Raw genomic sequence first — 17,350 nt, forward strand, 5'->3', positions numbered from 1 at the left:
TTTCATCTCATGACCACACTGTAAATCTCTGAGGGGTTAGTTTCTCATCTCATGACCACACTGTAAATCTCTGGGGGGTTCGTTTGCCATCTCATGACCACACTTAAATCTCTGGGGGAGGAGGGTTCGTTCCCCATCTCATGACCACACTGTAAATCTCTGGGGGGTTCGTTCCCCATCTCATAACCACACTGTAAATCTCTGGGGGAGGAGGTTCGTTCCCCATCTCATAACCACACTGTAAATCTCTGGGTGGGGGGGGTTCATAACAGACATTGTAATACGTCATAGCGAAAAAGGGGGCTCAACCCACAACCCACAAAGGTGGGTATGACGAAATGTATGACGAAAACACTTCTGGTTGTGGGTGTATAACCTTCTGGGGTGGGTGGAGGGTGTAAGTGGGTGGAGGGTGTAAGTGGGTGGGTGGAGGGTGTAATTGGGTGGGTGAAGGGTGGAGGGGTGGCAATTGCCTATATATCAAACCTCAGATCCGCCTAACCCACTCTAGTGGATGTGTGTGTGTTGTGTGTTGTGTGTGTGAGTGTGTGTGTGTGTGTGTGTGTGTGTGTGTGTGTGTGTGGGAGAGAGGAGGAAGAGGAAGGGGAGGGGCAGGCCTAGAGGGAGGGAGGGGCTGGACAAGCTACAGTGAGGGGGGGTGTGTGTGTTCCAAGCCTGAACCTCCATCAGTCACCTCCCAGGTACGGAAGCAAGAGGAGGTCCTCTCTCTGTGTGTGTGACTCTCTTTCTCTCGCGTGATTGGCCCAAAAAAAGAGGGTTTCCCTCGGTTATTTAACGCCTGTGTAACACCAGCGACACCACCACCTGGCCCTTAAAACGAAGGAAACACTCCCCGTTATTCTGCGCAGCGAAGCGCACACAGGCGGGGGCCGAATTTTTCTTGGTGTGGACGTCCAAGACGGAGACAAGAGAACAATATATTCCATTCCCACACCAGTCGACCACAGAGGACCACAAGGAGATAAATTTTTGAGTCCAAAGGACGAAGGATTGCACAGTGAAGCCCCAAGACATTGAGGGAACACACAAGGTAAAATGCCCCGGTGTGTGTTAAGGGCGCAGTAAAATCACCACATATTAGACTATCTATCTATCTATCTATCTATCTATCTATCTATATATATATATATATATATATATATATATATATATATATATATATATATATTGGAAAGGATCACAATTCTGCGCGTGATCAAGATATTCCTATGAGTCCACGGGGGAAAATGAAACACGAGAAGTTCCCAAGTGCACTTTCGTGTAATAATCACATCATCAGGGGAGACACAAGAGAGGAATATAACAGTCAGTTGATATACAACGAAGAGACGAAACTAGGACGCCATTTGGTAAACATGTATGCTTTGTTGCATGTTTTGGACGATCACATGTTTACCAAATGGCGTCCTAGCTTCGTCTCTTCGTTGTATATCAACTGACTGTTATATTCTCTCTTGTGTCTCCCCTGATGATGTGATTATTACACGAAAGTGCACTTGGGAACTTTTCGTGTTTCATTTTCCCCGTGGACTCACAGGAATATATATATATATATATATATATATATATATATATATATATATATATATATATATATATATATATATATATTTTTATTTTTTTCTTTTTTTCTTTCAAACTATTCGCCATTTCCCGCTTTAGCGAGGTAGCGTTAAGAACATAGGACTGGGCCTTGGAGGGAATATCCTCACCTGGCCCCCTTCTCTGTTCCTTGTTTTGGAAAATTAAAAAAAAAAACGAGAGGGGAAGATTTCCAGCCCCCCGCTCCCTCCCCTTTTAGTCGCCTTTTACGACATGCAGGGAATACGTGGGAAGTATTCTTTCTCCCCTATCCCCAGGGATATATATATATATATATATATATATATATATATATATATATATATATATATATATATATATATATTTCCAGTTAGATCAACTTTCTCCTTTTTTCTCTCCCTTGAAGTTTATACGACCTTGAGGCTTTCTGGGAAATTGATATACAGAACATATAAACATTCAAAGTCTCTCTGAAAAAATTATATACACATTCAAAGTCTCTCTTACAAAAACACATACACATTCAAAGTCTCTCTTACAAAAAAACACATAAGGGGCCATATACGTGTTCCTCTCTCTCTCTCTCTCTCTCTCTCTCTCTCTCTCTCTCTCTCTCTCTCTCTCTCTCTCTCTCTCACACACACACACACACACACACACACACACATACACACAAGACCCTAAATAGACTCTTAGTCTTCCTTAGTTTTGATTTCCAAACTTTCAAGAACAAGTAGGGGGCCATATACGTGTTGTCCTCTCTCTCTCTCTCTCTCTCTCTCTCTCTCTCTCTCTCTCTCTCTCTCTCTCTCTCTCTCTCTCTCTCACACACACACACACACACACACACACACACACATACACACAAGACCCTAAATAGACTCTTAGTCTTCCTTAGTTTTGATTTCCAAACTTTCAAGAACAAGTAGGGGGCCATATTCGTGTTGTCCTCTCTCTCTCTCTCTCTCTCTCTCTCTCTCTCTCTCTCTCTCTCTCTCTCTCTCTCTCTCTCCCGACCACTTTATTCTTTAGCTTCCACATCGCACTGATTCCATCTCCTGAAGTTGTAATGTTTACGTAAGAGAGACAGTCTGAAAGGTCTACTGAAGTTGTAATGTTTACGTAAGAGAGACAGTCTGAAAGGTCTACTGAAGTTGTAATGTTTACGTAAGAGAGACAGTCTGAAAGGTCTACTGAAGTTGTAATGTTTACGTAAGAGAGACAGTCTGAAAGGTCTACTGAAGTTGTAATGTTTACGTAAGAGAGACAGTCCGAAAGGTCTACTGAAGTTGTAATGTTTACGTAAGAGAGACAGTCTGAAAGGTCTACTGAAGTTGTAATGTTTACGTAAGAGAGACAGTCTGAAAGGTCTACTGAAGTTGTTATGTTTACGTAAGAGAGACAGTCTGAAAGGTCTACTGAAGTTGTAATGTTTACGTAAGAGAGACAGTCTGAAAGGTCTACTGAAGTTGTAATGTTTACGTAAGAGAGACAGTCTGAAAGGTCTACTGAAGTTGTTATGTTTACGTAAGAGAGACAGTCTGAAAGGTCTACTGAAGTTGTAATGTTTACGTACCCCTGTGGAGACTTCGTCTATGCATTGGCTATATAAAAGCCCCCCCCCCCAGAGATGCTGTTACCCCTGTGGTGAACTGGAGGGGGGTATAAAAGCCCCCCCCAGAGATGCTGTTACCCCTGTGGTGAACTGGGGAGGTATAAAAGCCCCCCAGATACCCCTGTGATGAACTGGGGGGTATATAAAAGCCCCCCAGAGCTGCTGTTACCCCTGTGGTGAACTGGGGGGGTATATAAAAGCCCCCCAGAGATGCTATTACCCCTGTGGTGAACTGGGGGGGTATATAAAAGCCCCCCCCAGAGATGCTGTTACCCCTGTGGTGAACTGGGGGGTATATAAAAGCCCCCCCCAGAGATGCTGTTACCCCTGTGGTGAACTGGGGGGTATATAAAAGCCCCCCAGAGATGCTATTACCCCTGTGATGAACTGGGGGGTATATAAAAGCCCCCCAGAGCTGCTGTTACCCCTGTGGTGAACTGGGGGGGTATATAAAAGCCCCCCAGAGATGCTGTTACCCCTATGGTGAACTGGGGGGGTATAAAAGCCCCCCAGAGATGCTATTACCCCTGTGGTGAACTGGGGGGGTATATAAAAGCCCCCCCAGAGATGCTGTTACCCCTGTGGTGAACTGGGGGGGTATATAAAAGCCCCCCCAGAGCTGTTACCCCTATGGTGAACTGTTACCCCTGCGGTGAACTGGGGGGGTATATAAAAGCCCCCCCCAGAGATGCTATTACCCCTGTGGTGAACTGGGGGGGTATATAAAGGCCCCCCCAGAGATGCTATTACCCCTGTGGTGAACTGGGGGGTATATAAAAGGCCCCCCCAGAGATGCTATTACCCCTGTGGTGAACTGGGGGAGGAGGGAAAGAGAGAGTGAAGGGAGGGAATAAAACATTGATCCAAACACCCTCCACCATTGCAATGTTTTTCATATTTTTTTTTCATACTATTCGCCATTTCCCTCGATAGCGAGGTAGCGTTGAGAACAGAGGACTGGGCCTTTGAGGGAATATCCTCACTTGGCCCCCTTCTCTGTTCCTTCTTTTGGAACATTAAAAAAAGAAAGCGAGAGGGGAGGATTTCCAGCCCCCCCCCCTCAGCTCCCTCCCCTTTTAGTCGCCTTCTACGACACGCAGGGAATACGTGGCAAGTATTCTTTCTCCCCTATCCCCAGGGATATATATATATATATATATATATATATATATATATATATATATATATATATATATATATATATATATACCCCTGGGGATAGGGGAGAAATGTACTTCGGGGGAAAAAATATATATGTGTAGTTTCCCTAAAAGATCTGCTCATCCATGGCCCCTTAATCCCTTAAAACTACTTTAGGGGGAAATTTTAGGTATTTTCCTCTACGTGAATCACACAGAAGGGATGACCCCAGACTTAGGCAACAGTTCTGTATGTCTCAATGATCATTTCTTCCTCCAGGTCCAGGTAAGGTGATGTAAGGAGTTTGGCATTTCCGTACGTACTCAGCCAACACAGGAGGAGGGTGTGTGTGTGTGTGTGTGTGTGTGTGTGTGTGTGTGTGTGTGTGTGTGTGTGTGTATTCACCATGTGTGTGTGTGTGTGTGTGTGTGTGTGTGTGTGTGTGTGTGTGTGTGTGTGTGTTCACCATGTGTGTGTGTGTGTGTGTGTGTGTGTGTGTGTGTGTGTGTGTGTGTGTGTGTGTATTCACCATGTGTGTGTGAGTGTATTCACCATGTGTGTGTGTGTGTGTGTGTGTGTGTGTGTGTGTGTGTGTGTGTGTGTATTCACCAGAGGACCATATATGTCTCCTGGTGAACACACACACACACACACACACACACACACACACACACACACACACACACCATATACGTCGCCTGGTGAACACACACACACACACACACACACACACACACACACACACACACACACACACACATGGTGAACACACACACACACACACACACACACACACACACACACACACACACACACACATGGTGAATACACACACACACACACACACACACACACATGGTGAATACACACACACACACACACACACACACACACACACACACACACACACACACACACACACACACACACACACATGGTGAATACACACACACACACACACACACACACACACACATGGTGAATACACACACACACACACACACACACACACACACACACACACATGGTGAATATACACACACACACACACACACACACACACACACACACACACACACACACACACATGGTGAATACACACACACACACACACACACACATGGTGAATACACACACACACACACACACACACATGTCTCCTGGTGAATGCAACGCGGTACAAGGGCGTATCCAAGTGTGACAGCCTCCACTGCTCACTTGGAACGCACCCCAGTGTGCGTGGGTGGGTGGGAGGGAGTTCTACCACACCGTCGATGGATTGAACTCACAGGAGAACTTGAACGCCAAGGCGTCGAATCGAACTTGGACGACGAACGTACGGCACGTATAAGCGACAGTGGGCGTCCTCCGTTAACGGAGATACAGTCCGTGACCGGAAGAGGAAGCGTTCATACACACACACACACACATACACATACACACACACACACACGCACACACCTTAATCACCATTGTGACAGAGAACTGCCATTCTATGAAGTCGTATCCCACGACCCGTCGCCCATTGTTAAGAGCAATAATGGGGGAAAAATAATCTTTCGTTATATTCATTATGTTTTGCTCTGTCGCTGTCTCCCGCGTGAGCGAGGTAGCGCAAGGAAACAGACGAAAGAAATGGCCCAACCCACCCCCATACACATGTATATACATACACGTCCATACACGCACATATACATACCTATACATATCAACGTATACATATATATACACACACAGACATATACATATATACACATGTACTTAATTCATACTGTCTGCCTTCATTCATTCCCGTCGCCACCTCGCCACACATGGAATAACAAACCCCCTCCTCCAGCATGTGTGCGAGGGGTGTATATATATATATATATATATATATATATATATATATATATATATATATATATACATAGCTTTTACGTAACTATTATGTAACTCAAGATTGGGTCATTAGCGTCCTTAACTACCACCACCTAAACAACCCTAGTTGAATCTGCATCTAGCAATGTTTTTGATGTGTTTGTCTAACATCTGAAGTCAATGTTTTTGATGTGTTTACCTAACATCTGAAGTCAATGTTTTTGATGTGTTTACCTAACATCTGAAGTCAATGTTTTTGATGTGTTTACCTAACATCTGAAGTCAATGTTTTTCATGTTTTTGCCTTACATCTGAAGTCAATGGCTTAGGCATTTTAGGGCATACAAGGAAGAAAATATATATATATATATATATATATATATATATATATATATATATATATATATATATATATATATATATATATATAAGAATTGTTACTAAATAAAAAAAACAAAGATCGAGCTCCAATATTTTTTTTTCTTCTTTTTTTTCTACAGAAACTTGACATATTAATCCAATTACGACAACCCATCTCACAAAGGTCTTAATTCAGTTAATCACCACGTACAATAACCCTTACCTCATTATACAATGAATATCTGAGAACATTTTACACTTCTCATTTAACATTTCACATGATCAACTTCGGAAAGGTACATTAGTCGACCCCAAAACAAATTTTACGTGCCTTTTGTTCACCCTTCCACAGAAAATGGGATTCGGTTCCCTGATTACGGTTTGGTCAAAGGCTTTGGGAGAGAGAGAGGGAGTGTGTGTGTGTGTGTGTGTTGTTCATGTGAACCACTACAGTAGTTTGGGATGGGGGGATGTCTAGGGAGGTCCCATGCTGGGATGAGCCTTGGGAAGGACTCCCAACTCCCTGAGAAAGCATATGGGGGAAAAATGGAAAGCTCAGGGGTACCTGGGAGTGATAAACATAAATGGAAAGCTCAGGGGTACCTGGGACTGATAAATGGAAGGCTCAGGGGTACCTGGGATTGATAAATGGAAAGCTCAGGGGTACCTGGGACTGATAAATGGAAAGCTCAGGGGTACCTGGGACTGATAAATGGAAAGCTCAGGGGTACCTGGGACTGATAAATGGAAAGCTCAGGGGTACCTGGGATTGATAAATGGAAAGCTCAGGGGTACCTGGGATTGATAAATGGAAGGCTCAGGGGTACCTGGGATTGATAAATGGAAAGCTCAGGGGTACCTGGGACTGATAAATGGAAGGCTCAGGGGTACCTGGGATTGATAAATGGAAAGCTCAGGGGTACCTGGGATTGATAAATGGAAAGCTCAGGGGTACCTGGGACTGATAAATGAAAAGCTCAGGGGTACCTGGGACTGATAAATGGAAAGCTCAGGGGTACCTGGGATTGATAAATGGAAGGCTCAGGGGTACCTGGGATTGATAAATGGAAGGCTCAGGGGTACCTGGGATTGATAAATGGAAAGCTCAGGGGTACCTGGGATTGATAAATGGAAAGCTCAGGGGTACCTGGGATTGATAAATGGAAAGCTCAGGGGTACCTGGGACTGATAAATGGAAGGCTCAGGGGTACCTGGGACTGATAAATGGAAGGCTCAGGGGTACCTGGGACTGATAAATGGAAGGCTCAGGGGTACCTGGGACTGATAAATGGAAGGCTCAGGGGTACCTGGGACTGATAAATGGAAAGCTCAGGGGTACCTGGGATTGATAAATGGAAAGCTCAGGGGTACCTGGGATTGATAAATGGAAAGCTCAGGGGTACCTGGGACTGATAAATGGAAGGCTCAGGGGTACCTGGGACTGATAAATGGAAAGCTCAGGGGTACCTGGGATTGATAAATGGAAAGCTCAGGGGTACCTGGGATTGATAAATGGAAGGCTCAGGGGTACCTGGGACTGATAAATGGAAGGCTCAGGGGTACCTGGGATTGATAAATGGAAGGCTCAGGGGTACCTGGGATTGATAAATGGAAGGCTCAGGGGTACCTGGGACTGATAAATGGAAGGCTCAGGGGTACCTGGGATTGATAAATGGAAGGCTCAGGAGTACCTGGGACTGATAAATGGAAGGCTCAGGGGTACCTGGGACTGATAAATGGAAGGCTCAGGGGTACCTGGGATTGATAAATGGAAGGCTCAGGGGTACCTGGGACTGATAAATGGAAGGCTCAGGGGTACCTGGGATTGATAAATGGAAAGCTCAGGGGTACCTGGGACTGATAAATGGAAGGCTCAGGGGTACCTGGGATTGATAAATGGAAGGCTCAGGAGTACCTGGGATTGATAAATGGAAGGCTCAGGGGTACCTGGGACTGATAAATGGAAGGCTCAGGGGTACCTGGGACTGATAAATGGAAAGCTCAGGGGTACCTGGGATTGATAAATGGAAAGCTCAGGGGTACCTGGGACTGATAAATGGAAAGCTCAGGGGTACCTGGGACTGATAAATGGAAAGCTCAGGGGTACCTGGGACTGATAAATGGAAAGCTCAGGGGTACCTGGGATTGATAAATGGAAGGCTCAGGGGTACCTGGGATTGATAAATGGAAAGCTCAGGGGTACCTGGGATTGATAAATGGAAAGCTCAGGGGTACCTGGGACTGATAAATGGAAAGCTCAGGGGTACCTGGGATTGATAAATGGAAAGCTCAGGGGTACCTGGGACTGATAAATGGAAGGCTCAGGGGTACCTGGGATTGATAAATGGAAGGCTCAGGGGTACCTGGGACTGATAAATGGAAGGCTCAGGGGTACCTGGGATTGATAAATGGAAGGCTCAGGGGTACCTGGGATTGATAAATGGAAAGCTCAGGGGTACCTGGGACTGATAAATGGAAGGCTCAGGGGTACCTGGGATTGATAAATGGAAGGCTCAGGGGTACCTGGGATTGATAAATGGAAAGCTCAGGGGTACCTGGGACTGATAAATGGAAGGCTCAGGGGTACCTGGGATTGATAAATGGAAGGCTCAGGAGTACCTGGGATTGATAAATGGAAGGCTCAGGGGTACCTGGGATTGATAAATGGAAAGCTCAGGGGTACCTGGGATTGATAAATGGAAAGCTCAGGGGTACCTGGGATTGATAAATGGAAAGCTCAGGGGTACCTGGGATTGATAAATGGAAGGCTCAGGGGTACCTGGGATTGATAAATGGAAGGCTCAGGGGTACCTGGGACTGATAAATGGAAGGCTCAGGGGTACCTGGGATTGATAAATGGAAAGCTCAGGGGTACCTGGGATTGATAAATGGAAAGCTCAGGGGTACCTGGGACTGATAAATGGAAGGCTCAGGGGTACCTGGGATTGATAAATGGAAGGCTCAGGGGTACCTGGGATTGATAAATGGAAAGCTCAGGGGTACCTGGGACTGATAAATGGAAGGCTCAGGGGTACCTGGGATTGATAAATGGAAGGCTCAGGAGTACCTGGGATTGATAAATGGAAGGCTCAGGGGTACCTGGGATTGATAAATGGAAAGCTCAGGGGTACCTGGGATTGATAAATGGAAAGCTCAGGGGTACCTGGGATTGATAAATGGAAAGCTCAGGGGTACCTGGGATTGATAAATGGAAAGGCTCAGGGGTACCTGGGACTGATAAATGGAAGGCTCAGGGGTACCTGGGATTGATAAATGGAAGGCTCAGGGGTACCTGGGATTGATAAATGGAAGGCTCAGGGGTACCTGGGATTGATAAACATAAATGGAAAGCTCAGGGGTACCTGGGATTGATAAATGGAAAGCTCAGGGGTACCTGGGACTGATAAATGGAAAGCTCAGGGGTACCTGGGATTGATAAATGGAAAGCTCAGGGGTACCTGGGACTGATAAATGGAAAGCTCAGGGGTACCTGGGATTGATAAACATAAATGGAAAGCTCAGGGGTACCTGGGAGTGATAAATGGAAGGCTCAGGGGTACCTGGGACTGATAAATATAAACAAGAAGGCATATTGCCAGTGTTCATATGGAGGGAACGTGGGCATATGTTATAGTGTTCATGTATTCTACAGTCGAGGCATATGTTATAGTGTTCATGTGTTCTACAGTCGGGGTATATGTTATAAAAGGCTTCGTGTTCTAGACGAGGCATATGTTATAAAAGGCTTCGTGTTCTAGACGAGACATGTTATAAAAGGCTTCGTGTTCTAGGGACGAGGCATATGTTATAAAAGGCTTCGTGTTCTAGGGACGAGGCATATGTTATAAAAGGCTTCGTGTTCTAGACGAGACATGTTATAAAAGGCTTCGTGTTCTAGGGACGAGGCATATGTTATAAAAGGCTTCGTGTTCTAGGGACGAGGCATATGTTATAAAAGGCTTCGTGTTCTAGGGACGAGGCATATGTTATAAAAGGCTTCGTGTTCTAGGGACGAGGCATATGTTATAAAAGGCTTCGTGTTCTAGACGAGACATATGTTATAAAAGGCTTCGTGTTCTAGGGACGAGGCATATGTTATAAAAGGCTTCGTGTTCTAGACGAGACATATGTTATAAAAGGCTTCGTGTTCTAGGGACGAGGCATATGTTATAAAAGGCTTCGTGTTCTAGGGACGAGGCATATGTTATAGTGTTCATGTGTTCTAGGGACGAGGCATATGTTATAAAAGGCTTCGTGTTCTAGGGACGAGGCATATGTTATAAAAGGCTTCGTGTTCTAGACGAGACATATGTTATAAAAGGCTTCGTGTTCTAGACGAGACATATGTTATAAAAGGCTTCGTGTTCTAGACGAGACATATGTTATAAAAGGCTTCGTGTTCTAGGGACGAGGCATATGTTATAAAAGGCTTCGTGTTCTAGACGAGACATATGTTATAAAAGGCTTCGTGTTCTAGACGAGACATATGTTATACGCAGAACTGAACGTTTGGTACACGATGTTGTATGCAGATGAGAAGATGGGAGAAGAATGGAATCCTTGGCTCAAAAAAAAAAAAAAAAGGCCTTTTGGAGGGATAGGAGGCCATTTTGCAGGCTAAAATAAAAGGTCTGGTATATGATTACATGGCACCACTCCCAAAGGAATTTATACTCCAATTACGTACAAGATTTTTGGAAAAGTACAGGTATTTACGTGACGCTGTAATTGTACACCTGCAATTGTACACCTGTAATTGTACACCTGCAATTGTACACCTGTAATTGTACACCTGTAATTGTACACCTGTAATTGTACACCTGTAATTGCACACCTGTAATTGTACACCTGTAATTGTACACCTGTAATTGTACACCTGTAATTGCACACCTGCAATTGTACACCTTTAATTGTACACCTTTAATTGTACACCTTTAATTGTACACCAGCAGTTGCACACCTGTAATTGCACACGCTTTACCAAATGGCCTGGAAACGAAGGACAAACCAAATTGTACACCTGTAATTGTACACCTGTAATTGTACACCTGTAATTGTACACCTGTGATTGCACACGCTTTACCAAATGGCCTGGAAACGAAGGACAAACCAAATTGTACACCTGTAACTGTACACCTGTAATTGTACACCTGTAATTGTACACCTGCAATTGTACACCTGTAATTGTACACCTGTAATTGTACACCTGTAATTGTACACCTGCAATTGTACACCTGTAATTGTACACCTGTAATTGTACACCTGTAATTGTACACCTGTAACTGTACACCTGTAATTGTACACCTGTAATTGTACACCTGTAATTGTACACCTGTAATTGTACACGCTTTACCAAATGGCCTGGAAATGAAGGACAAACCAAATTCATTACATCAGGACCGAGATGAAAAAAAAAAATGGCCATTTAGAAACCTTTGCTATTTTTAAAATAAAAAACACCTCGTTTTTAAAAACCACTTCTTACTATGTCATTACGATAAAGAGGAAGATAAAGAAGAATTTACACATTTATATTAAAGAGGATAATGCGTGATGAAGAGGATATATAGAGATTAATGAGAGATACATAATGAGATGTTGGCCATAGACTGATATGTTATCTTGATAAATGCTTTATATAAACTGACATAGACTGATATGTTATCTTGATAAATGCTTTATATAAACTGACATAGACTGATACGTTATCTTGATAAATGCTTTATATAAACTGACATAGACTGATACGTTATCTTGATAAATGCTTTATATAAACTGACATAGACTGATATGTTATCTTGATAAATGCTTTATATAAACTGACATAGACTGATATGTTATCTTGATAAATGCTTTATATAAACTGACATAGACTGATATGTTATCTTGATAAATGCTTTATATAAACTGACATAGACTGATATGTTATCTTGATAAATGCTTTATATAAACTGACATAGACTGATACGTTATCTTGATAAATGCTTTATATAAACTGACATAGACTGATATGTTATCTTGATAAATGCTTTATATAAACTGACATAGACTGATATGTTATCTTGATAAATGCTTTATATAAACTGACATAGACTGATATGTTATCTTGATAAATGCTTTATATAAACTGACATAGACTGATATGTTATCTTGATAAATGCTTTATATAAACTGACATAGACTGATACGTTATCTTGATAAATGCTTTATATAAACTGACATAGACTGATATGTTATCTTGATAAATGCTTTATATAAACTGACATAGACTGATATGTTATCTTGATAAATGCTTTATATAAACTGACATAGACTGATACGTTATCTTGATAAATGCTTTATATAAACTGACATAGACTGATACGTTATCTTGATAAATGCTTTATATAAACTGACATAGACTGATATGTTATCTTGATAAATGCTTTATATAAACTGACATAGACTGATATGTTATCTTGATAAATGCTTTATATAAACTGACATAGACTGATATGTTATCTTGATAAATGCTTTATATAAACTGACATAGACTGATATGTTATCTTGATAAATGCTTTATATAAACTGACATAGACTGATATGTTATCTTGATAAATGCTTTATATAAACTGACATAGACTGATATGTTATCTTGATAAATGCTTTATATAAACTGACATAGACTGATATGTTATCTTGATAAATGCTTTATATAAACTGACATAGACTGATATGTTATCTTGATAAATGCTTTATATAAACTGACATAGACTGATATGTTATCTTGATAAATGCTTTATATAAACTGACATAGACTGATATGTTATCTTGATAAATGCTTTATATAAACTGACATAGACTGATATGTTATCTTGATAAATGCTTTATATAAACTGACATAGACTGATATGTTATCTTGATAAATGCTTTATATAAACTGACATAGACTGATATGTTATCTTGATAAATGCTTTATATAAACTGACATAGACTGATATGTTATCCTGATAAATGCTTTATATAAACTGACATAGACTGATATGTTATCCTGATAAATGCTTTATATAAACTGAGGGTATGGAGTGGTGGGGGTAGATAACTCCTGGTAGAAGAACAGGTAGATAACACGAGGTAGAAGGATGTGGATTCGACGTAGAAGGGGGGAAAATATTAAGAAACACTATGTTTTGCAGTGCAAAACTGTGCCACACAGGAGTAAAATCATCAATCTGTACAAGAGTGCGGCAATCTGGGAGCAAACTGTGCAATCAATCTGTACAAGAGTGCGGCAATCTGGGAGCAAACTGTGCAATCAATCTGTACAAGAGTGCGGCAATCTGGGAGCAAACTGTGCAATCAATCTGTACAAGAGTGCGGCAATCTGGGAGCAAACTGTGCAATCAATCTGTACAAGAGTGCGGCAATCTGGAAGCAAACTGTGCCACACAGGAGTGAAACAATCAATCTGTACAAGACAGCGGCAATCTGGAAGCAAACTGTGCCACAGGAATGAATCAATCTGTACAAGATAGCGGCAATCTGGGAGCAAACTGTGCCACAGGATTAAAACAATCAATCTGTACAAGACAGCGGCAATCTGGGAGCAAACTGTGCCATACTAGTAAAACAATTAATCTGTATAAGACGCCGGCAATCTCGGATCAAACTGTGCCATAGTAGTAAAACAATCAATCTATTCAAGACTACGGCAATCTGGGAGCAAACTGTGCCATAGTAGTAAAACAATCAATCTATTCAAGACTACGGCAATCTGGGAGCAAACTGTGCCACACAGGAGTAAAATCATCAATCTGTACAAGAGTGCGGCAATCTGGAAGCAAACTGTGCCATAGTAGTAAAACAATCAATCTATTCAAGACTACGGCAATCTGGGAGCAAACTGTGCCATAGTAGTAAAACAATTAATCTGTATAAGACAGCGACAATCTGGGTGCAAACTGTGCTACAGGATTAAAACAATTAATCTGTACAAGACAGCGGCAATCTGGGAGCAAACTGTGCCACAGGATTAAAACAATCCATCTGTACCAGACAGCGGCAATCTGGGAGCAAACTGTGCCACAGGGGTAAAACAATCCATCTCTACAAGACGGCGGCAATCTCGGATCAAACTGTGCTGAAGCGGAGGTGTTTACCTAACCAGTAGGGTAGGGGGAGAAGGTAAGCTTAATGGGGAAAATAATACGTATAAAAACCGTCAGCTTCAAAAGCAGCGACTTATCACAACAGTGAGGTTAAGCTGGCCAGCTTTGGGGCCTTCTTTTTTTTAAGTTTTTTTTTTTACCACCTATTGAGGCGTACGCAACTATTATTCTTTTTTTTAAAATTCCTATTAAGACGGTAATTATTTTTTGGAGGGTAGATGGGTGGCTGGGGCTGGCTGGCTAGGGCTCTCTCTCTCTCTCTCTCTCTCTCTCTCTCTCTCTCTCTCTCTCTCTCTCTCTCTCTCTCTCTCACTCTCTCTCTCTCTCTCAGGGGCCGAAGGAATTTCAAGGTCAGGGGGTCCTGACCTTGTGGTGTTGTCTCGCGCCCAGCTGGCGCTCTTAACGAGCTAAAAGCGGGAGGAGAGGAGGGAAGGGGGCTTAGCTGAAGGGGAGGAGGGAGGGGGTTTAGCTGGAGAGGGAGGAGGGAGGTGGGCTTAGCTGGGGAGGGAGGAAGGGGGGCTTAGCTGGGGGGGAGGAGGGAGGGGGTTTAGCTGGGGGAGGAAGGGGGGCTTTTCTGGGGAGGGAGGAGGGGGTTTAGCTGGGGGAGAAAGGGAGGCTTAGCTGGGGGAGGGGAGCCTTGCTGGGGGAGGGAGTAGGCTTAGCTGGGGGGAGGAAGAGGGCTTAGCTGGGGGAGGAAGGGGGCTTAGCTGGGGGAGGGGAGGGGGCTTAGCTGGGGAGGAAGGGGGCTTAGCTGGGGGAGAAAGGGAGGCTTAGCTGGGGGAGGGGAGCTTTGCTGGGGGAGGGAGTAGGCTTAGCTGGGGGAAGGAAGAGGGCTTAGCTGGGGGAGGAAGGGGGCTTAGCTGGGGAGGGGAGGGGGTTTAGCTGGGGAGGAAGGGGGCTTAGCTGGGGGAGGGAGGAGGCTTAGCTGGGGTAGGAGAGGGCTTAGCTTAGGGTAGGAGGGGGGCATAGCTTGGGGAGGGGGCTAAGCTGGGGAGGGCCTAAGCAGGGGGGAGGGCTTAGCTGAGAGAGGGGGCTTAGCTGGAAGAGGAGGGGGCTTAGCTGAGGGTAGGAGGGGGGCTTAGCTGAGGGTAGGAAGTGATGAAGATATGCAAATTGATGAAGATATGCAAATTATATTTATCTTTATCTGAACACGTATAATACACATCAGATTGGTAAGTGTTGATATGAATGTTTATAGAAATTATTTTGATGATTCTTAAGGCCTTTTGGTCTGTTCTTGGCGCTACCTGGTTGAAGCAGGGGGTTAGCGATGCTGTCTTCCTCCTGTAGGGTGAGGTAGCGACGGGAATGGATGAAGGCAAACAAGTATGAATAGGTCCATGTGTATGTATGTAATGTCTGCGTATGTGCGTGTATATGTATGTATATGGTGATGTGTATATGTACGTATATGTGCGTGTGCAGGCGTTTATATATATATATATATATATATATATATATATATATATATATATATATATATATATATATATTTTTTTTTTTTTTTTTTTTTTTTTTTTTTTATACTTTGTCGCTGTCTCCCGCGTTTGCGAGGTAGCGCAAGGAAACAGACGAAAGAAATGGCCCAACCCCCCCCCCCATACACATGTACATACACACGTCCACACACGCAAATATACATACCTACACAGCTTTCCATGGTTTACCCCAGACGCTTCACATGCCTTGATTCAATCCACTGACAGCACGTCAACCCCTGTATACCACATGACTCCAATTCACTCTATTCCTTGCCCTCCTTTCACCCTCCTGCATGTTCAGGCCCCGATCACACAAAATCTTTTTCACTCCATCTTTCCACCTCCAATTTGGTCTCCCTCTTCTCCTCGTTCCCTCCACCTCCGACACATATATCCTCTTGGTCAATCTCTCCTCACTCATTCTCTCCATGTGCCCAAACCATTTCAAAACACCCTCTTCTGCTCTCTCAACCACGCTCTTTTTATTTCCACACATCTCTCTTACCCTTACGTTACTTACTCGATCAAACCACCTCACACCACACATTGTCCTCAAACATCTCATTTCCAGCACATCCATCCTCCTGCGCACATCTCTATCCATAGCCCACGCCTCGCAACCATACAACATTGTTGGAACCACTATTCCCTCAAACATACCCATACATATATATGTATATATATATACATATATATGTGTGTGTTTATGAGTAGATAGGTCATTCTCAGTCTGTTTCCTGGCGCTTCGTCGCTGACGCGGGAAAGAGCGATTACGTATAATAAATATTTTTTATTTCTTTCATACTATTCGCCATTTCCCGCATTAGCGAGGTGGCGTTAAGAACAGAGGACTGGGCCTTTGAGGGAATATCCTCACCTGGCCCCCTTCTCTGTTCCTTCTTTTGGAAAATTAAAAAAAAAACGAGAGGGGAGGATTTCCAGCCACCCCTCATCTCCCTTCCCTTTTAGTCGCCTTCTACGACACGCAGGGAATACGTGGCAAGTATTCTTTCTCCCCTATCCCCAGGGATGAATAAATAATATATATTCCTATGAGTCCACGGGGGGAAATGAAACACGATAAGTTCCCAAGTGCACTTTCGTGTCATAATCACACCATCATCAGGGGAGACACAAGAGAGAAATATAACAGTCAGTTG

The 17,350-nt window shown here is 43.4% G+C and overlaps 1 protein-coding gene across 2 annotated transcripts in view; it reads left to right on the plus strand.

Moving 5' to 3' along the window:
* Positions 1 to 665: 665 nt before the first annotated feature.
* Positions 666 to 17,350, plus strand: part of LOC139748742 (uncharacterized) — a 58,291-nt gene continuing 41,606 nt past the window's right edge. Inside the window, exon 1 of one of the 2 annotated variants that reach the window (XM_071662149.1) lies at positions 666 to 1,051. The gene's annotated coding sequence lies outside the window, so the exon portion shown is untranslated. The remainder of the gene's footprint in view (positions 1,052 to 17,350) is intronic. The other variant, XM_071662150.1, reaches the window with a different exon arrangement.

The sequence above is a fragment of the Panulirus ornatus genome, chromosome 5 (assembly GCF_036320965.1).
Source record: "Panulirus ornatus isolate Po-2019 chromosome 5, ASM3632096v1, whole genome shotgun sequence".
NCBI classification, from domain to species: domain Eukaryota; kingdom Metazoa; phylum Arthropoda; class Malacostraca; order Decapoda; family Palinuridae; genus Panulirus; species Panulirus ornatus.